Here is a 15,952-nt window from a genome sequence, read left to right on the forward strand (position 1 = left end):
GCTCCGCGGCATGTGGGATCCTCCCGGACCGGGGCAGGAACCCGTGTCCCCTGCCTCGGCAGGCGGACTCTCAACCACTGTGCCACCAGGGAAGCCCATTCAACAAATATTTTAAGTAAACGTTATTTCCTTCATTTTGCAGAGGAAGAAAATGAAAATCTGAACTGATATGTTTAAAGTGATATTAGTCCCATTCTCGGTAAAACTGATTTTCCGATTATGAAGCGAAGAAAAACATGAATGACTTGCCTTGTGAAGTTTGCCTACAAGCAGCCAAGACTTCAAATGTCAGATGTTATTAGACATGTGCTAGCTCATTAAGAGAGTATGGTAATCACCTTGTTCAATCTCCTGCCCCAATCAAGATTCTGTTTCTATACTTTCACTGATAAATAATTCTCATTGTTACTTGAATACCTATATTGAGAAAAAATTTTCTTTCATAACAGGGAGCCTATTCCATTTTTAAATTACTTATGTATTTATAAAGCTATTTTAAGAGTTAACTGAAAAGTTTTAATGCCATTGACCTCAATTGAATTTTTACAGAAAAAACACAAGCTTGTTCTTTCTTTTCACCTGACAGTTTTTCCCTTCATGTGATAGAAGCTTCCAAAGGTGTCCCTATTTCATTCCAAGAATATGTTAATTACTGAAAATAAACTGGAATAGAATTTAACAATTTTGATAAATTTAACAAATACAGTTGTGGAAATCTTAATAATTGTAACTACCACTGGGTCTATATTATATATTATGTTTCAGTAATAAACCATACGAGTTATCAAAATATTTTGTTAGTGGAGACAATTTCAATAAGATTTTTTTTTATATAAAAATGAACCGTACTACAAGACTGACACATGATTTAAAACTTGAATCTATGAGGGATCATTAAAAATAGTTGACCACACAATTTCTTTCTTCTTTCTTCCAAGAAAGAAAGAAGGAGGGAAGGATAAAGGGTGGGAGAGAAAGGAAGGTGGGAGGGAGGAGGAAGGGAAGGGAAGATAAAAGGAAAGAAAAAAGGAAGTAAGGGTAGGAGGGCAGGAGAAAAGGAAAGAAGAAGGCAGAAGGATAATCTAAAAGGTATATTGCAAAATGGGAATACTATGCAATATATATTATAAAAGTAGGTAGACATAATATATAAGGACGTTAGTACATAAATACTTCTTCCATGCCAATAAAAAATACAAAAATGGTCAAAGGCTATGTGGTGAGCTGCCTCTAAGAAGGCTCTCAATAATGCCATTTTCTGTTATTCATGCCCTTGGCAATCCTCTCCCTGAGGAGGGACTGTACGTAATGACTCCTTTCCCATGAATGAAATATAGCAAAAGTGATAGATCTCATTTCCAAGATAAATTAGAAAAAGACAGTGGCTTCCACACCGGGTATTTATTTATTTATTTTTTATATGTGTGGTCTATTTTTGTTTTTATTTTATTTATTTATCTATACAGCAGGTTCTTATTAGTTTTCTATTTTATACATATTAGTGTATATATGTCAGTCCCAATCTCCCAATTCATCCCACCACCACCACCCCCGCCCCGCTTTCCCTCATTGGTGCCCATATGTTTGTTCTCTACATCTGTGTCTCTATTTCTGAAACTTGGTCACTTTTAGTCTCAGACTCGCTCACCCTTGAGGAAGCCAACCAGCACGTCATGAGACAACTCTGCAAAGAGTACACATGGTAAGGGGCCGAGGCCTGACAGAACTTGGGTGCAGATCCAGGTGAGTCTTCAGATTAGACTGTAACTGAAGACTTGACTGCTAACCTTATGAAAGGCCTTGACCTAAAGTATTCATACAACCTGTGCCTATAATTTTGATCCAGAGACTCTCTGAGATCATTGTCTTGCTTTTAGCTGCTAAATTTGGGAGTAATTTGCTACATGACAGTAGATAACTAACAAAGGATATTAGTGGTGAGGTGATTTACCAAACAATATAACTCATCAATGATTTATGAAAATATGTTCAGCATCATTAGGAACTCAATTAAAACAGCGATGACCACTTTTACACCTTAAATTGGATAGAAAAATTGAAATTTTTTATTCACTAGGTTCTTAAAAGAAATAGTGAGCATTTGTGTTTTCAGAATGTCTCTGCATGTGTGTTCTAAAGATATAAAAAGTGAAAATGATGATTTACTAAATTTCTAAAGGGAACAGGACTGTATGTGCATTTGTGTTGGGGATTGTCTGTGTTGTAATATCAGTGCACTCTGTCTCATAAAAATAACTTACAAAAATGTCAAAATTTACTTATTACACCATCACTTTGGATTCTCTCTCTTCCATGTGGTAGCCTGGAATAAAAAATTAAGTCTTGAGTTCAAGCTTCATCTGTACCACTCCTTGACTCTGTGAATTTATATACAAAAGTTATTCTGAGCCTTAGTTCCTTTGTTTTATGTGAAATTAGCATAATATCCAAAATTTCTGCACAAGGTCATAAAAATGACTGAGATAATGCAAGTAAAAAGTGCAATAACAAAGTGATATGTACCTGTAAGGTCTTATCCTCCAAACTACTGGTGGCTCTAGGATAAAAGCATAATCAGTGGTAAGCAACCTGGCTCTACCTGTCAATGAGTTCTAAACTTAGTCAGTTACTGTTCTTGAGTAATTCTAATTTTGAGTGAGCAGAGAACCCTACAACTCATTAAAATTTAAAAGCTCATGCCCACAATATCCTATTCTCATACAATAAACCTTATCCTAGATGGGTCATCCTAGAGATTTATTCTAGAGACAAATATATTTATTTCACTAAATCATAATTTTTAAAGGGTAGTCATACATAGCTACATATTGGGTCTTCACCACAACTCTGGTAAAGGAAGGATCATTGTTTTTATTTAGAGGTGAAATGATTAAGGGGATTAAGTGAGTTGTCCAATGTCACATTTCCATAAAATAATTTGAATCAAAAATTATGAATTCTAGGGAATTCCCTGGCGGTCCAGTGGTTAGGATTCTGCGCTTCCACTGCAGGGGGCATGGGTTCGATCCCTGGTTGAGGAACTAAGATCCCTCAAGCCACATGGCATGGTCAAAAATAAATAAAATAAAAATAAAATAAGCCCACTAAAAAAAATTATGAATTCTAGGGCAGTGTTCTTTGCTGTGTTTTTCACAGTAGCGCTTATAATTATGAAAAATTGGAAGCAACTCTTTGTCCAGGAATAGGGAATTGGGTAAATAAGTTGTGGTACATCAATAAAGCAAAATTTTGTGTAGATACCCAAAATAATAATAAAGTGTGACACAGTCAATTGCATTTTAGGTACATTCATAAGTATTTTATGGTAATTGTGATTATTCCTCCAGGAAACCAGCTGCAAATCAAAAGTAAGAGGAGAACCAAAATGATACTATAACATTTTCTTTTTTTTCCTGTTTTTTTTTTCATTTCCCAGTCTTATTAGAATAACTTTAATGTTTATACCCGTAAGTTTCCAAATTAGATGTTTTCTCTAAAATGCCTCTTCTTGGCTCACTTTAAATTTTATGTAAACCATCTCTCTATTCCACCTGTGCTTTGGCATTTAGAAAGAAAATACTTTGCAGAAGAATCCTTGCAGGAAGTATTTCTCCAAGACAGCACAGTTCCCAGAAAAATGGTCTGAAATTAGTCTTCTGAGAACACGTATATGAAAGGATAATATTAGAGGAGAAATATTCTTTTTATGGTTAATCAAGTTGTTTCAATAGATGGGTTCAATACAGATTTCACTGGAGAAATCTAAAATCTTGTTCTTAAACATCTATTATTTCATTTCATCACAGATTGTTCTTAATGGGTCTTTATTTTCCCTAGAAATGTTATTCACAGCGAGATATATTTCTGAATATATCTAATTAGGAGACATCTCTTCTTTGCAGCTTTGTCATCCCTTTTCACACTAAGAGGGTATTTCCCTCACCTAAAAATTCATGAGTGACAGTATAAATAGCTGCTCACCTTAATCTGGGGTTGACTGGTGAAAGATTTCTAGACTAGAGAAAAGGCGGGGAGGAGGGGTTGGGTGTTTGGGGAGAGATTCTATCTGTGTTGTATATTTAAGACGTTCATTTCATTGTATTTCCTTGGCTTTTAAAACATCTACTTGGGATGGTGACATGCAAGAGGAAAGAGAAAGCAAGCATAGACAGTTTCACATGCCCTTGAAATAGATACGCCTTGATTTTGCAGCTCACATAATAACTGATAGCAGAGAGCAGTCTGGTTTTGAATTAAAATTTAAAAATTGAAGCAAGTCCTTTAAAAAAGCTCTGAATATAAACGTTCACCCAATTAAGAAAGTGCATTCACTTTCAGGCCACAATGTGGTAAGGGACAGATAATTGCAGCTGTCTATGTCAACCTTGTAAAGAGCTTGCTAAAATCATTAAGCGTTTGGAAATTTTATTCAGCCTACAATATTTTTCTTAACTGCACTCACACTTATTAAAACCACTCCCTGATCATTTTCACCCACTCTTAGAGCCCTCCATTTCATTAAGTTTAGGCCTGGCAACCATTTTCCTGCACCACATAATGATATTTTTCTCACCAACATAAATTTCCATCAAGATCAGAATGAAGGACAGTAGAAAGCTGTCTCAGAGGAGGTTAAATTTCCCTCAGTACTGTATCATGGTGGTATTAAAATAGCCATCTATTAAACATTTTTTTTTCATTTTGTGCTACGTGCGGCATGTAAATGATTTTATACAGATTTTCATGGAAATGATAATTTGCTGTGGTGTCATATAGATACAGTTCACATTTAATATCAGATTTCTATTTTCGTTCTGTTTTCTGAGTGCTATGCCATGTTCATGTGGTCTGAAGTTTATTTTCATGGTTAAACCATACAGAGGGCACACTAGGAAGAACACATCAGAAAATAACTTAAAAAACAAATAGCTTTCCATATTGCCTGCTGTGCCTTCTCCACTCCGTCCTGACGTCCCATGTCAGTAGCTCTTTATTTTGTACTTGTTCTGGTGAGGGGTTTTCTCATGATGGGAGTTTCATGTATATTCTCCCTCTGGCAATACTACTATCCTGAACAAACATCTACTGTTAAAAATCAAAAGTTGCAGATTTCAATTCATTGCCAGTGTTATTCTGAAAGACATTTCCCTCCTAATCCTAGTATCCTCATTTGTATTTCCCACATCAATTTGGTAATTAAACTGAGCCAGAAAACAGTAGAATTCCTCTTACTGCAAATTATAAACCTTAAAAACAACCAGGACACATCCCAGTGACCTCAAAACTGCCCAAGGTTCAGTTGCCACTGTGTGCATTTTACTGTCCAACATTCAGTGCCAAGCCAACTCCTGCTGGGCCTTGACTGGGTCCTCTGGGTATCCAAGTGGATAGCAACATTTAAAATTCACACTCTGTACTATCCGGCCATGGGCATTGCTGGAGACTCTGTTTTTAGACCAGAAAATGCAGCACACTGGAATAATGGGACATTTTCTCCCACTTCTGAACTGGAAATGAAATCTGAATGGAACTTTGTTTCTCATTTTCCAATGAGTTTTTTAAAACAGGCCATTTCTAAGACTTCTTAGCAATTAATTTAATTAGAGACAAAGCCCAGACAACAAAAGTCAGACTTCCGGCAGATGGTACCCAGAAATGTGGTCAAAGATCCTTCCAGTGCAGCATTGTGGGTAATTTGTGAGATGAGGGTGGTGATGGAGGGTGTGATGGTGATGATGGTGGCTGAAGTGTTTATTGTTGTTTCTTTTTTATAGAGGTGGCAGTTAAGCAAAGAGCAGGTCTCTTTGACATTTGGTCAGAATTCCCTCTATATATGACTTCCAAAAAGATACAGCATGTTCTACTGCCTGTAAGACAGTCCATTTTGAATTAGAAAGTTTCCATTAGTCACTTTTCATGGTAGCTGTGCAGCATCTTGCAAAATAACTTATAGATCTAATATCTTACAGAAAGCGTAGTCTGAGACAGATGAGAATGAAAAGTGGCCGGTGTGTTTTAAAGCTGGTAAACCAAAAGACTTTGGTATCTTGGGGAAATCCCATTGCCTAAATTCCCTTTGAAATGCAGTTCAATTTAGCAGACCCATAGAGTTACATGGGACCATAGTGAAGAGTCAAAAGATTTTAAAAAATATTCTCACCTTCGTTTCCCAAAATATAAACATTCATTTTTGAAGACTCTCTGTTGCTTGTCTGGAGATGAGCAAAATTAATTTCTCTGATTTCATCTACACTGGAGTCCACAGCAATTTTTACAGGTGAATTGTGATGTTCATCACCACTTCCTGGAGCCAAAAAGAGCTCAGAAATTGTTCTTTAGAATGTTCTGAGGGCCAGTTTCAGTTGGTTGGGCTTTAGAGCAAGTACAGGTTCGTGGTGTCACATAACCCATTCCTGCATGACTCAAAGCTGCCAGAACGATGTCTCCTACCTGCAGGATAGATGTCATATGGCAAGATCATCAGAAGTCTTGTTCCTCAGAGACCAGCTGTTAAGTGGGCTATTTCTGGTAGCAGCACGGAACAAGAGGCAGGCAGTGCCAGAAATGATTAGAGAGAGGAAGTGCCAAAGGAAGCCGCACACAACAGCTGGAAAATGTGCGGAGGCCTTCAGACGGCGCACTCAAAACCGTTTGAAAAGTACCATAATCAAAAGCTCCTAGCCAAGCTTGGAACCCTAAGAGGAATGAAGGAATAAAAGGCCCATGGCAACTATTCAACTTCCCTTTCAAGTTGTATGTCAAAGAAACCCATTAAGAAATAGAAGATATTTGAAGAGAGGGTTGATTTCCTACTTTCAAGTTCCCCTGCAACTCTAAACTCAATGTTCTCACACTGTTATGGGGGAAGCTATTGTCTCCCTCCAGCAAGAGAGAAGCTAGTTGCCTTTAAGTGTGAAAGCAGCAGACACCCCAGAACCTCAGGTGAGGAAGCTGGTGAAGTTTCGCAGGGCACACACTCACACACACACACACACACACACACACACACACACACACTCACACCCAGGAAATAGGAAGTGCGATGGAGCCTCATCAGTGGAGTGCCCAAGGTGGCAGTGAAGCCACAATACCGAAACATCTGTGTATCTCAGCTTGGGATTGGGATCCCTGCAGAGACGAGAGGGAGGAAAAAAAAAAAACTTAAAACACCTTAATATAGCTCTGGTTTACTTTTTTACATTTTATTTATTGCTAAAAAAAAAAACGGTCTCAACATTTTCCGTGTGTGAGATGCTTTTTCAGCTTTTTGTGCTTTCAGCATTGCTCTAATGGACTGGCAGATCATTCCGAGAGTCAACTCAGAAGGCCAACTGTAGCCAGTGGGAAACACCTCAGGACACCTGATGTTCACAGTGGGGTTGAATGTAATCTGGTTTTCCAAGCCACGAGGTGCAAACATTAGAATTTTGCGAGGAAAATCTCCTTCTAGTTGAATGGGTTTAATATTCTGCTACAGGAATCTCAAGCACTGTTTCTACGTTTGGATGCTTCTCTCAGTAGAAAATATGATGGGAAACTTTATCCAACTTATCATACCTAGTTGGCTGACAGTCAAGGTCGCGGTATGACTAAGGTCTACACAGTTTTGATTTCTAGATCAGGAGACTGACCCTGTTCGGCAGCTGTTTGCAGAGCTGCCTGCACCAGGCAAAGAGAGGGAATGCAAATCTTCTCAACCAGAAAAGATTACCTCATGTGATTGGTCAAGAGAAAGAAAACTAAGTATGGGTCTGTGACCCAGGTGGCATCTTCTGAATTACACCGTACCACGCTTTTAATACAGATGCCAGCAGTAGATTTTCTTTTATTTTTATAAGTCAGTTTGCTGTTGATTCAGATGCTTTGAGTGCCTTTCAATCATATGTCGGAACTCCTCCTCCATAAATTTTTCTCATTTGGGTCATCCAGATGTGAAAATATCATCTCCCATAGAGTTTGAATTCCAGAAAAGTGTCACTTTATCCTTTTTTCTGTGTGTACCTATTTTCCATTAAAAGAGACAGCAAATACCCTGAGCTAACAATTATAGATGACATCTTTTTTCTTCATCATTTCTGATAACAAGCAATTCTCAATTCCTGGAAACTAAGTGACACTCCAAAGCAGCAATAAACAGAAGGACAAACAAAGAAGCATTGGGCATACTGTGCTATGTTTCTTTTTCTTTAATAATGGAAATGGCAAAGGCAGGTGTGCAGGCATAATCCAGTGGTCTCCAGAAGAAACAAAGATGGCCTGTGGGAGATTATCTATGGTAATGGAAAAGCTAGTCTCACCTTAATCTCTAATGTGTACATAACTATTTACATACAATAAAAGTTGATTTATTTTGTGACATGAACCTAAGCAGAGATATTTACCACTTCAACTCACTAAAATTGAGAGTTCCAAGTGTGCCAGCCCATCGACATATGTTCTACAAGCCATAGCTTCTCTGAGCTGCCTGTGGTTAAGCAATTAAATCTTTAAGCTTGGGCATCCAATATCCTCTTTGTGTCTAAGCTAGCCTTAACCTGAAATAGCCAAATCATCTCCAAGTCCTTGCTGATTAAAAAAAATCACAACAGAATGGGAAATTTTAATGATGGCACTCTCTTAACTTAAGGGAGGGAAAGAAAAGTATTCTACATTTGAAGATGTAAAGAATCATAAAAAAAAGTTCTAAGACTCCTACAGTAAAAATGATGCTTACATATAATGATATATATATATATTGCCCATAAAATTAGTCATGTGTTATTATGCAAAATGCTTTGTTCTTTCTGAGAAGACTCTTCAGTAAGCTTGATCAAGAACATTAAATATGAAAACAAGACAAAACATTTAACATGTTGAAAAGTAATTAAAAATATATTTCACCATATGTTCCTCTGCCGTTAGTTCACTTCGCCAAAACAAATTCCTAAAGCATTTATTATTCCCCGTCATTTTTTAAAGAGGCCTAACGTTCACATATGGCACTAAAGCCATGCGGATAAAGATGAATCAGCTCTGAAACAGACTGGAAGAAATTCACTTGCCTGAATTCAACAGATTGTACGTAATGAGTCAATGTACACGTCCTTTCCCCTTTTATAAGGAAATTGCTGGAAAGGATCATCTCTACGCATGTATCGCTCAGACTATATTGACTGAAGGTCATTTAGAAGGCAGCAAAATCTGTATCACTCCTTCAATGATGTCACACAGGAAAATATTCTACTTAATTAGAAATGGCAAATCAAACACATAGTTTTCATTTAAAATCCTATCAAGTACCTCAAAAAGAGATGTTTATTTTAGGAGCTTATCCAACATGACTTTTGAATTTGTGGATGATACTCAAAAGAAGCATTTTTCTTTTACGTGACAATGAAGCTTCACACTAGTGGAATATCATGTTTGCCAAATAAAACAATAAGAGAAAATATGAAATGAGGAATTCTTTCAAAAATATGAACATAATACAAAACTTTCTGGATGGAAATAGCTCCCATATCTTAAGGACCCATAGCCCATAATTAAAGAAGAGAGACCACGCCCTCCTCCTGGTATGGCGCTATGGTCTTCACACTGCTGTCGCTGTACCAAGCTCCTACTGTTCAACTTGCTTTCTGTTCTTAAGATTGACTCCTGGAACTGAGGTTCCAAGAAGACAGAGTCCTAATTTTGATCCTGCATATATTCTATCCATGTAGTAAGGAGTCAGGTCAATAGACATGACACAGGAGGGGAAAAGCTTCCTATAATAATGTGGGTAGAGTGACCATTTAACTCAAGGAGTACCTACAGATAAAGGATTAGCAACTTAAAAAAAAAAAACAAAACACACTAGTAAAGTAGGAAAATCCTATTACAAATTAATGCTGTTTTTGGACATAAAATTCTAAGGTGTACAGTTTGATATTATCCTTTAAAAATCTCAAAAATTTTCTTGTAGGTTGAAAAAGTAAATAAACAAGCAAACAAATGAACTCCCCCTCAAAAGAACCAAAAAAAACCTTTTCCATTTGTGTTTCTTTCTCTCTTAAGAATTTTCCCTCTAGAACTCTATTTTCCTAGGCCCTCCCTTAGAGGAAATTTAAACACGCAGTGACATTGTGCAAAGAAAAAGATCTTGGTAGATGTGGGCTGACAGCTTGGCACGGCATTTGGTCTGGGTTACAGCATCCCTTAGCCCCTCACCAGGGAGAACTTTGGTTTTGGGGTTTTTTTTTTGCAACACACAACCCTACATGGCAGTGCCTGATGAATGGATGGATGGACACATGTACACATGAGTAGCTGGATAGATGATAAATAGACAGACAAATAGAAGATGTACAAATATGTATACTTTAAAGGGGAGGGACTTTAAGAAATACATAAAAAGGAGAAAAAAGTGACACAAATTTGTCAATTTTTTTTTTTGCGGTACGAGGGCCTCTCACTGTTGTGGCCTCTCCCTTTGCGGAGCACAGGCTCCAGACGCGCAGGCTCAGCGGCCCTGGCTCAGGGGCCCAGCCACGCCGTGGCATGTGGGATCCTCCCAGACCGGGGCATGAACCCGTGTCCCCTGCATCGGCAGGTGGACTCTCAACCACTGCGCCACCAGGGAAGCCCTGTCAATCTATTTTAACATAAAAAATAAAGAAAATACAATCTCACATGATGATATCCAAAACTGCTGGTGCACAACTCAGAGGGCCTGGAGTCAGATTTGCCTCAGAAGACAGAGGTGAGAGACAAGAATTGGATAAGAGAACTAAAGTAAAAAATAGAGTGATCATGTGAGTGTCCATTTTGCATATTACTGTCAGTAAAAGAATAGTGTCTTAATTTCAATGGTCATATTGATAGATTTCCAACAAAATAGCTAAAAAGTATCAATCTGGTCAGATATTATTTTTTCTCATTTCCCTGTTCTGGACTAAATTATATCCGCCCCCCCAGATTCATATGTTGAAGTCCAAACTGCAATTTGACTATATTTGAAGACAGAGTCTTTAAGGAGGTAATTAGGTTAAGTGAGATCATAAGAGTGAGGTTTTAGGGCTTCCCTGGTGGCGCAGTGGTTGAGAGTCCGCCTGCCGATGCAGGAGACGCGGGTTCGTGCCCCGTTTCGGGAAGATCCCACATGCCGCGGAGCGGCTGGGCCCGTGAGCCATGGCCACTGAGCCTGCGCGTCCGGAGCCTGTGCTCCGCAAATGGGAGAGGCCACAACAGTGAGAGGCCCGCATAACGCAAGAAAAAAAAAAAATAAAAAAAAAAAAAAGAGTGAGGTTTTAATTTGACAAAACTAAGTTCTCATAAGAAGAGGAAGAGGCTCCAGAGTGCTCTCTCTCTCTCTCTCTTTCTGTCTCTCTCCACGTATATGCACAAAAAAAAGGCCATGAGATGGCCCAACGAAAATGTGACCTCTACAAAGCTGGGGAGAGAGGTCTCACCAGAAATCAACCCTGCTGGCACCCTGATCTTGGACTTCCAGCTTCCAGAACTGTGGAAAAAAAAAAAAAAAATGTCTATCGTTTAAGGTGTCTGGTCTGTGACATATACAACAGGACAAATATTGCACGATTCCACTTAGATGAAGTAACTAAAATAGCCAAATTCGTAATGACAGAAAGATGAGAGATTTTCAGAACCTGAGAGGAGGGTAAATGGGAAGTTACTGCTTAATTGTTACAAGACTTTAGAAATAGTGGTGATGGTTATACAACATTATGACATAATGATTGCCACTTGATTCTACATTTTAAAATGAATTTTATGGTAAATTTTGTTATATATTTTACCGTAGTTTAAAAATAAATAAAAAACCAATATAAAAAAGTCAATGTTTCATACTTTCACATGCTTATTTCCTTAAAACGTTCTTGTGATAGGCTTACCATCAGAAACTATATTTTAACCAATAATGTCACTGAAATGTAATGTTACTCCAAAAGCATTTACTTTTTACTTCTCTTCTATGGCAAATGAAAGGTAGTTACATGTGCATTATGACACCATCCTCAGCTTAGGAAGTAATGGAACTTTGCAATGCATAATAAAGAAAATCAGTAGTCTAAGAAACACTTGTGCATTTGGCCCGTGCATTCCCAGCTGCTCACCTTTTAGCAAATAAAAACATACACCAGATCTAGACTTTTCTAATGCATCTATTATTCTGGCATTAAAATTATATGATATATTTCTGTGATTACTTTTTTATTGTATACTTTTATGCACAAATTATACCAACCTGCATTCTCATTCTAGAAAATTGGAACATGAGACAAAGCAAATACCCTCTCCCCTCCAAACATACTCCTTAAGGCCACTTCTCAGAGGAAATCACTGTTTTCAGTTTGCTGTTTACTCGTCCAGATATTAACACATATTCCAAGGTTTTATTCTTATATTATTATGCCTACTTGATTAATTTTATGGAAAGCTAGGAAAAAAACTCGAAGGAACCTATTGTATTTCGAATACTTGCTACAGATACTAAATATTTTATACACATTATCTTATTTAATACAGCAAAACTTCAAGGTGCAAATTGTTATTCCACTTTAGATATGCAAAGATTGAGAAGGAGCTCAAGTATATTTCCTCTGGCCACACAAGCTAGTAAATAACAGAATCAAAATTTTCTGATTCTAAAAAAAAAAAAGAAACTTTCTGATTCTAAACTCTATGCTTGCAGATCAACCAGACTTCAATAAAAAGTTTTTAATTACAAAAATAAACTCATTGCTGAACTGCCCCCCAATAATCTGAAGGGCATGCTAGGGTGAGGAGCTCGTTACTAAGAGCTTGTCCTGTCTTATTAAAAACAAAAATGAGAATGAAGGGTGCACAGGACAAAGAATGTTTTATTCCACTCACACAACAGTCTGATGTCTAGAAATGCCTTTCAAGGCGTTTACTGTGTTTTTTCTGCAGACCGATTTTGTTGGGCATAGTTTTCTGCAACATGAACAGTGGTGGATATACAGTGGACATTGTCTACAAATCTGACTTCTTTATGAGTCTTCAGTGACAAAATAAAATAAGACAGGATATATATGGATAGAAGAAATCAGTTCTATTTTATAATCTCCAATAGACAAAAGAAAATGTAGAGGCACTTTCCACTCAACCAGAGGTGGCTGAAGAATTAATCACGGTCATTTAACTGAGAAGATGGTATCTTAGTCAATGAGAAAATACAAAAGGCTTGAACCAAATTGATTACACTGTGATTCCCCAGATCTCTATCATTCCTTCCTGCATGACAGGAGATTCTGACCTTCTCTTTGAAAACTAGAATTGATGATCCAGGAGAGTCAGAATAGCCAGACTTTGGTATGAAATGGAAGCAGATCTGTTCTTGTTTTTTAAAATGAAGTCACCAACCAGACTAGTATAGCAGGATCTTTTTAGTCTTCAAAAATCTGACTTATCTACAGCAGAGTAATCTTGAATCCCCTAATTGGAGAAATTATTTGACTAAGACTTGAAACAACAGTGTTCACTCTATTCAAACAGTGCCCCAAAGTGAGTACACTTTACCTCTGGTCTCCACTGAGCACTTCTCTGTTCTTCACTGTATAGGAGTGTGTGCCCTTTTCACCAAGAACAACATATTCTGATTTTTAGTAGATGGTATTAGACTGATTGGGCTAATGTAATTTACACAGTGACAATTGCTTAGAGGAGTCCACTGGGCACTTGTAGAAAGTTCATATTAAGAAGATTCAAGTTATTCTATTTACCAGAGTGAATGTATTTAGATTTCAGATTAAACCTCACCCTGGAGATTAGCAAAACCAGAGTTCCCTTGTGTCTATAGTGCTCAATTAATATACACTTTTTTAAAAAATGCAACATACTAAGAAGAAGAAATTTCAATCTACAGCATTTCCTTGTTTATTTTGTGTGTTTTATTTTGTTGAGGTATGTTGTCGTTTTCAATAGCTTAAAGACAGTAGCCCCAAATCTCAATATTCCCTGAACAGAATTCCTAACTCAACTGGCCTTCATGCCTCTAAAACAGCAGATGTGGCTAAGAAAAAACCAAACTGATTTTTCAAAAATTTCTTTGTTACAGCGAAATCAGACATGTTCTTTGCATTTCTGACCCTAGTCTGGAATTCTAATGGAGTGAAAGGTCATAGGGCCTACCCATACATCACTTAATCGTTATTTTTTAGTTGCTTGAAAAGAAATCTTTATCATACATCAGAAGAAAACCCTAAATTCCCTTTTTGCCTCTAATGGCTGGGAATCACATAGCTAAATTTAATACTTAATTGTAGAAACTAATAGCCTACAGCATTACATTGATCCTCTCCAATTTTATATTTCAATAATATTCTTATTTTTATTTAAATTGCATTAAATTGCATTATTGTATTTGCATTTTCTATTATGTCACTTCAAAGATATTTTTTAGACAGTTGGGTTATAAGGAATAAATACAATAAATGTCTTAGTATGTTATAGTTTCCAAAAGGAAATATCATTAGCAATATTTAATAGTCTGCATAGAATAGAAACTGTAATTTACAAGAAATAGTGCATCATTAAGAACAGATTAAATAATTAATGCCACTTTGAATAGCATGCCCGTCAGCGTCTGTATCATTGTCTGCATCTGCCTTAGAATAAGACGTATTTCAAAACATTGTCACTTTCTGCCCCGTGGACCACCCTTCAGTTTTCTAGGTTGAGCGATACAAACCAAATCACAAGATTAAAGGTGGTGCCAGACTAAAGAACAAAACTTTGAGTATATACTGGGCAATAATGTTTCTTAAAAGGAAGAGTTTGTCTTCATGATGACAATGATCATAAGTACATGATGATGAAAAATATTTGGATCTATTGGAATCTTTGGATGGATAATTTAGTGTGGCAACTAATCCAGGACCCCAATCTTTTAGCTGTTATTTGAATACTTAATTAAAAAAAATAAAACAAAAAAACTGTGCCATAAAAATTACTTTATAAACATTCATAATGGTATATCATTCAAACGATTATTCTCGAATAGATGTGCAAATACTTTCCCTTATTATTGAGGGCTCTCTTTCCTAGAGTGATATTTCGTATTTTCCTTACTGTCTTCCCTTGAGCAAAGAAGTCAGGAGAAAGCTGACCTCTGGTTTCTAGTCTTAGTACTCTCTACAGAAGTCTTTCTTTTCACTTTAATGCAAGCTACACACAATGCAAAGAAAGCCCCCATTCACTTTCACCCTTACTCATCGTTCCTCCCTCCAGCATCAGACACTCACCAACTATTCACAGTGTCATTATGTGCTAGTTCAGACTGCTGCTTCTAGCATAAGGAAGAACACACTTGAAAAAAGCTTTCAGATGACAGGGCTTTATTTCCTCACACTATCATTTAAAAACCTTTTAAAGCGCAGCCTGAGCCTCTGATGGTAATGCCTTGCCTAGCAATTAGCGGTGGAGGTGCTGGGCTTTAAAAGGCTTTTAAATTCTGTTATGAAAGTCCTCCTACAATGGGCTTTCATTACTCGGGGTAAAGTCCCCAACTCCACTCATTTCTGGGGCACCACTACTAAGCTCTTCTCAGGGAGTTACAAAGATTGACAGCTTGAAATTTGCTAGACACAAGATTTTCAGAATAACATGGCTGCAAAATGACACCCAATTTCATATGGAAATTGCCTTTTTTCTTTGAGTGGACTAACGAGCAAACTTCAAAAGTTCCTCAGATTTGATTGCTGCTTATCTGAAGTCTATCCAAGGGCATCCGTAAGACTTTGAAGCAAAAAAAAAAAAAAAAAAAAACCAGAAAGCAGGATCTTTTTCTTCGGTAATAGGCCCAAAGGGCTGGAAAGCTCAGAACTTGTCCAACTGCATCCCTGTCAGCGAATCGGCTAGAACAGACTCGCCTGAACTCTGAGCTGCCCCAGCACATGACTAGAAAGAGAAGGGTACCTCACCCACCCCACCAAAGAGCAGAAACAGCTAAAAA

Source organism: Lipotes vexillifer, unplaced genomic scaffold (assembly GCF_000442215.2).
Source record: "Lipotes vexillifer unplaced genomic scaffold, Lipotes_vexillifer_v1.1 scaffold1018, whole genome shotgun sequence".
Classification (NCBI taxonomy): domain Eukaryota; kingdom Metazoa; phylum Chordata; class Mammalia; order Artiodactyla; family Lipotidae; genus Lipotes; species Lipotes vexillifer.